General features: G+C 37.0%; 1 pseudogene; it reads right to left on the bottom strand.

The window, feature by feature from the left end:
- Window positions 1-1977: 1977 nt before the first annotated feature.
- Window positions 1978-2564, bottom strand: LOC116625270 (annotated as a pseudogene).
- Between the last annotated feature and the right edge of the window lie 5141 nt (window positions 2565-7705).

Here is a 7705-nt window from a genome sequence, read left to right on the forward strand (position 1 = left end):
TGTTGTATAACTATCTCCAAATTTCCATGGTTTAAAGCAACAAGCATTTATTTCATGCTCACAGGTCTATAGGTTGGCTGGGAAAGATCTGTTTTACACTGAAGATTAGATTCAAGATCATACGTTTCTCATTCTAGTCCACCAAATACCCAGGTCAAGTGTTTTTCATTTCAGATGGAAGAATCTCCAAGAAAAGTGAGCAAAAGTATTTAATGTTTCTTGGGGCTTCAACTCAAAGTTGGTACATTCTGAATGCACCCTCATTCCATTGCCAAATGAAGTCACATGGCCAAGCCCAAAGTCATTGGCACAGGAAAGTATACTAGGCTCACAGTGAATCCTGCTAGGGAGGAGAAGGAAGGAGGAATTAAAGATAAATAATACAGTTTACCACAGCATTCATGGAAATGTTATAAAATATTGATTACATAGTTGGATATTTAATGTTTAAATTCCATATACCCTAAAATTCTCTACTTTTAGCACAATTTAAAAATTACTTTTTAAAATCATTAATAAAAAATAAAAATTAATAAAAATTAATTTCTATGCTAAGGAAACCATCAACAAAACAGAAAGGCAACCTACTGAATGGTAGAGGATATTTGCAAATGATATATCTGATAAGGGGTTGATATTCAAAATAGATAAAGAACTTATACAACTCAACACCAAAAATAATAATTCAATAAAAAATGGGCAGAGGACCTGAACAGACATTTTTCCAAAGAAGACATATAGATGGCCAACAGACGCATGAAAAGATGTTCAGCATCATTCATCACCAGGGAAATGCAAATCAAAACCACAAGGAGAGATCACGTTATACCTGTCGGAATGACTAGAATCAAAAAGACAAGAAATAACAAGCATTGGCAAGGATGTGGGAAAAAAGGAACACTTGTACATTGCTGGTGGGAATGGAAATTGGTACAGCCACTATGGAAAACAGTATGGAGTTTCCTCAAAAAATTAAGAATAGAATTACCATGAGATCCAGTAATTCCACTACTGGGCATTTACACAAAGAAAATGTAAACACAATGGGGCACCTGGGTGGCTCAGTCGTTAAGCATCTGCCTTCAGCTCGGGTCATGGTTCCAGGGTCCTGGGATCGAGCTCCACATCGGGCTCCCTGCTCGGCGTGAAGCCTGCTTCTCCCTCTCCCACTCCCCCTGCTTGTGTTCCCTCTCTCACTGTGTCTCTCTCTGTCAAATAAATAAAAACCTTAAAAAAAAAGAGTAAACATGAATTTGAATACATATATGCCCCCCTATGTTTATTGCAGCATTATTTACAATAACCAAGATATGGAAGCCAGCCAAGTGTTCATCCATAGATGAATGGATAAAGATGTGGTGTGCGTATATATTTTACATGAATAAATATTATATATTTATTATTAATGCTAAGTGAAATCAGAGAAAGACAAATACCACATGATTTCACTCATGTGGAATTTAAGGAACAAAACAAAACAAATGAACAAACAATCAAAAAAGAGAGAGAGACAAAAGAAGTCTCTTAAATAATGAGAACAAACTGGTGGTTGCCAGAGGGAAAGTGAGTGGGGGATGGGTGAAATAGATAAAGGGGATTAAAAGAACACTTATCTTGATAAGCACTGAGACATGTATAGAATTGTTGAATGGTTACACTGTACACCTGAAACTAATATCACTCTACGTGTTCATTATCTATCTATCTATCTATCTATCTATCTATCTATCTATCTACCTATCTATCATGCCTGTCCTAACTTTTTATTTGTCACCTCTAGGCCTGTGCCCAGCTAGGTGGGCTCTAGGGAAGGGGTCACCATTCCCCAGCTCCCACCTGGGAGAATGAGAAGGCCTTGCCCTTAGCCTCCCAGGGTTAGGGATTGAAGGGGCAGGTGTAGCCTTTCCTGGGCCAGCATGGGGTATACAGGTAAAGGCACAGGTGGGGGCCTAGAGCCCAAGCTTTCCACCTGTCAGCCTAGTTGTGTTTGGAGAAGTATTCCTTGCTATCATTCACAGTGGGCTTGATTCTGTCGCTGCCTGGCTTGCATCTAGCGGGACAGATTTCCTAATGCTCATTTGTGTACTGAAAGTCCTGGACCAGCTGCAGAGCTGCATCCATGGAGCACCCACAGGCAAATCATTGACAGTGATCAAGGGCACCCTTGCCATGGATGATAAAGACGCCCCTGTAGGCAATGCCCTCATCTTCCTTCAGCACACCATAATCTTGGGACAAGCTTCTGGTTACATCAGCCATCAGGGGCATGTTCAGGGGGTCCAAGCCTCCTTCCTTCTCGGGAGTGATGATCCAAGCGAAGTGGGTAAACTGAGAGTAGACAAAGACCCCAGCAGCTACCAGCCTAGCTTGCCAAAGTCCTCAGCATGTTCTCTGAAAGCGATCTCCTTGGGGCAGACAAGAGGTGATGTCCAGTGCGTAGAAAAAGAGGACTCAAGTATTTGCCTCTGTAGTCAGAAAGCTTCACTTCCTTGAAGGTGCCATCCACCACAGAGGTGGCTGGAAGTCTGGGGTGGGCTTTCCCTGTGCATGTTGCCCGAGGCCATGACAAAGCGTGAGCCAGGGCGGGACTCACTGACTAGCAGACAGGGGAACATGCATTTCAACACCCCATTACACTTCAATTAAAAAAAAAATAAAAAAGGAAAAAAAATGCTTCCTATCCTATAAGTCATTCTTCTGTTAACACTGTATATGTATTAACACAAGCCATCTTTTTCTATTTTTGCACCATCTTTTTTTTTAAATAAGGAAAGCATGGATCTTGAGTCATTCTCAGGAAACTCTTGCATAACTCCTCAAGTTAATGCCTATTGGCTCATAAGCAGTATCTATAATAACTGAATTATTTTAGAAATTATGTCCAGTTACTATGCTTTTAAATGTATTTTGTTTTCTAGGTATCTCTGAGTAAAAGCTTTCACAACTGTAGTCTGATTTCCATGGATAGAATACAACTGCTATTTGTTTTAACTAATTCTCCACAGCTGACGTCTTTTGCACTGGAGAACTTAAGAAATATCAAAAGACTTAGTGTTTCAATTAGACTCTGTTATTCCTTATCCCTCGTTGGCTATAAAGGACACAGTGTTGCTGCTGTCACCTTAACCCAGGGATACCTCTCCTCGGCGCTTCCAGTTTATTCACTGCTTTGTTTGCTTGTTTTAGGATGAGCGGTTTAAGTGTCTGTCTCCCTCAAAGAAGGGGTAAATCTGATTTACCTTAGTACCATTTGTGCCTGTTCCAGTGCCTAAAACCTAGTAGGCACCCAATATATGCAAATTAAAGGAAGATTGGCTGAAAAAACAGATGATGTAATTTTTACTATCTAGTGTGCCACTCAACGTTACAGTGTGTTCTATTAATAGCTTTTGACTCAGAAATATCCAAATTAATTTATTTTACATAGAAAGTGAAACACTTAAATTATCACCAAGTAAGATGAAAAAAGACCAACATTTATAAATTTATCATGCAAGGCATGTTGGGATCAAGATGGTAAAGTCAAGGAACTCTACATAGTTGACATGAGCCTCCACCAGCACACAAAGAAACAGCTCTAATCCCAAAGAATAAAGGCTACCATATTATGTAAAATACCAAGCATCCTAGGTATACCCTGGAGCTCACACCCACAGTTTCTGGTTAAATGGAAAAATGCAATCCCAGGAGGCATTATTGGGATGAAGTAATTATTGTAGAAAGAGAGTAGTCAGTTTTAAAGGCTGTCAAATTTCCTGCCCCAGGATCACCTTTAGTACGTCAGAGTTTAGGTTCATGTTGGCAACAGATCTCAACTTCAACTGTACCTTAGGAAGGAGGGGAAAGAAAAGGGAGAAAGATGGCATTACTGAATACTATTTTCTACGCATTTCATTGAATGCTCACACATACATTATTTATTTATCCAATACATGTTTAGTGGATGTCTAGTTGTGTGATGCATGATTTTATGTGCAAGGCAGAAATAGAGGTGAGTATAAAGTCCAGGGAAGGAGATGTAGAATTATATATAAAATAATAAGACATTTTAGGTACAATTTGTTCTATGAGAACATAGGACTCCCAACCTGGACATGACGGCAATGGGAAAGCTTCCAGTGGAGAAAGCAGATTCTAAGCTGAGGACTGGAGGTTGAAGGAGAGTCAGCCAGAAGATTTCCAAAGAAAGAAAAACATGGGCAGCTCAATGTATTTCTTTTATAAGCCACATTGTTCACTTTGGACTGGAGAATTTGAGAATCACTGTCAATTTTCATGTGTCATTTTGACAGTGTCTTAAAGAAGGATTTATTTGTTTTAGAGAGGAAGTGAGAGAGCACATGCGAGCAAGAGTGGGAAAGAATCTCAAACAGACTCCCCCAGAGTGCAGAGCTCGATCATATGACTCTCAGACCATGACTTGAGCCAAAATCAGGAGATGGACACATAACGGACTGAGCCACCCAGGCACCCCTGACAATGTCTTATATGAACATCCTTCCTTTTGGCAGAATTCCCAAAAGGAAGGTATAGAGATATTCCTTCCCCCAAGCCCTGGAACTCAGGGTCGAACTCAGTTAATCAGAGAAAACTGTGCTGTAACATAGTCTTGACCACAGTTGGTTGCTCTCATTTGCAACCCAATTCCCTGATGATTCAGTCTTTAAAGGATTATAAGCAGAAAAGTGGCAAACGGAGGTTTTCAGTTTAGGACAATTTGTCTAGCTGTGGAGTTTATAACATGAAGGAGGGTGGCTAGTCCAGGAGTTCAGTTCTGGGAGTCTGCAATCGGCCAAACTAGAGATGCTGATGACCACCTAGAGTGGTAGCACTGGGCAAGGAGAATAGCTAGTGGCCTTGAGGGACATTGATGGAGAACTTACAAATATGAAGGAGTTAGGGAGGAGGAAAAACAGTGGATTTCTTCATTCCCATGAAAAACACTTACTGGCCAACTTCTGAATACACATTATGGTATATAGGCAACTATGTGGAAGAAATAATAGAGGTGCAATAGTTAGGATTTAAATAAGCAAAAACCTTTTTCGAAGTGACTTAAACAATAAGGAATTTTATGACTCATTTAGCTGAGAGTTCAGAGGTAAGATTATTGATTTAATCTAGTAGCTCAAGTTAAACCTCCCTCATATTTGCTTGACTATTTCGTCCTATTTCTGTGCCTTTTCTTATTGGGAGGTATGAATAGGATTAGAGCAGTTTGCAGCCACAGATGTGTGCCCAAAAATGCTTGAAACTAACAGGCCACCTCTTTTTGTATCTATCTTTTAAGGGAAAGTCTGTATTTTCCAACAGATCCAGAAAACTCCCCCTTCATCACTGTTGTATATTAGGGCACGTGTCCATTCATGAAATAATTATTGTTGCTAGAAAATTACATGTGTGACAGGCTTAGGCATGGGTTCCTCTAACAAGATTAAGGAAAAAAAAAATATATATGCTAGTAATAAAATGAAGGTACAAATAAACAGCATTAACAATTTCAGGGGACAAGATGGTGATAGAACATTAGAGATTTTTTTTTTATCACAAGGGAATATTACAAATTACTTTATGCCAATATGTTTGGAAAGATAGATAAAATGGGCAATTTTGTATAAAAAATAAGTTACTAAAATTGATTTAATAAATAGAAAAATTGAATAGACCAGCAGCCATTAAAAAACTGAATTAGGGGGTGCCTGCGTGGCTCAGTCGGTTAAGTGTCTGCCTTTGGCTCAGGTCATGATTCCAGGGTCCTGGGATCCAGTCCTGCATTGGGCTTCCTGCTCAGTGGGGAGTCTGCTTCTCTCTCTGCCCCTACCCCCTGCTCGTGCTCTCTCTCTTGCTCTCTCAAATAAATAAAATCTTTAAAAAAAAAATTTTAGTAATCCTTAGTCTACCAAATTATTTTAGAAACAAAAAAAGTTGTGGAAAATTACCTTACTCATTTTATGAATCTAATATAGAATATATGGGAATTAGGCAATGGTACAGAAATTAAATTATAGTTAAACCTCACCTTTCAAAAAACATGAAGAAATAAAAAGAAAACAGGAATCAAATTTAACCCAGTGTAGTATTTTAAAAAAAGTCAAAAAATACCAAAAATGTTTATTCCAGGAATGCAAGGTTGGGACAATGCATTTTAAAAAAATTACCAATTCAATATAAAACATGAATCTATTAATTCAAAGATCATATGATGGAGAAAAAATGGGTACAGAAAAACCTCATTTGAAAAATACAGCACCCATTTATTTAAAAAGCAATTTAAGAGTCAATGGGAACATATTTACCTGATAAAGTGCTACCAAAAATCTATAGGAATATTATTCATAAAAGTAAAATGTAAGAATTTTTCCTACCAATGTGAGAAATAAAACAAGCATTTTATTAAAATTCAGTTATTGAACATTGCATGGGGTGTCCTGGCCAATATTATAACTCAAGAAAAACAAATACGAAGCATACAAATTTTAAAAAGAAGACACAAAATAGTTGCTATTTACACAGAACATCCAAGACAGTCTTAGACAGCGTTCTATCAAATGGAGAGTTTAGTAAGTTTGCTGGATACAAAATCAACATACTAAAATCATTAGAATTCTTATAAGTAAGCAATGATAAATTATAAAATGCTATGCAAGACATAAGCATTCACAGTAGCAATGCAAATTATATCTACCTTTAGTACCTGATAAGAATAAATTTAATGAAAATTGTGTGAGACACTCAAAGAAAAAAATATAAAATATTAAAGTACACAAAGGTGGATAAGTGGATAGATAGATCAGATTCATATTTATACAGAAAGCAGAACATGTCCATCTTGGCCAATTTTGGGTGACGGGCACAATGGTATTTGTTATCCTACTTATTATACCTTGCTGCATTTTGTTTTTAACTTTTCAAAACAAAAACAAATCAATTAAAGGAGTTTCATGTTTCTGAAGAGAAAAATATATTCTACTACATGAATTAATAACATAAATTTCCTACCAATGCTTTTCATAAGTAAAATTTTGACCCAAGTGTTTTATTCCTAGAACCAAGGCAGAAATATTTCATAGAGTGTCCGCCTAAGAATATTTGCTGTTCGAAACCAGGAAACATGAAAGTCTATTCAAAAGTATATAAAAAGTAGTATGATAAGATTAAAATCTTAAATAAAAACTACCAAAGTGATTTTCTGCTCCCATTTTCATTAAAATGATTATGTCAATATAGAGTCTCAAGATAAGTATATGATAAAATTGTGATACTCTTCACTCATTCAGAAAGCAATCAAATAAGCTAATGTGGCTGAAAAGTGTTTATGAAGCAAAGTGAGGTAAGTTTTGAGGAAAGTAGTATTTTTCAAGTTTTTTCCAATGTATTTTTTAACAGTCTCGATTTTATTCATAAGTATTACATTCATTTCTGCGAAGACACTAAATCATACATATCTTCTATCTGAAAGTTGTATTAACACCTTTCAGCATATCCATAAAACAGGATTATTTTTTCCAGGAGAATTAGTGAAGGATATTTTTCTCATCCTAGTTCTGAATATTATTAGATATTTGACACTTTGATTTAAGTTACTTTCGATGAGCTCAAGATACAGTTTTATCACATTGCTTCCTTAAACCAAGAGGAGAGAAAATTACTATTAGTTTTATCTTCTCACCAAGACTAGACTAAACTAAAATGGGAATAAAATCAA

Source organism: Phoca vitulina, unplaced genomic scaffold (genome assembly GCF_004348235.1).
Source record: "Phoca vitulina isolate PV1807 unplaced genomic scaffold, GSC_HSeal_1.0 scaffold76, whole genome shotgun sequence".
In the NCBI taxonomy this organism is placed as follows: Eukaryota; Metazoa; Chordata; class Mammalia; order Carnivora; family Phocidae; genus Phoca; species Phoca vitulina.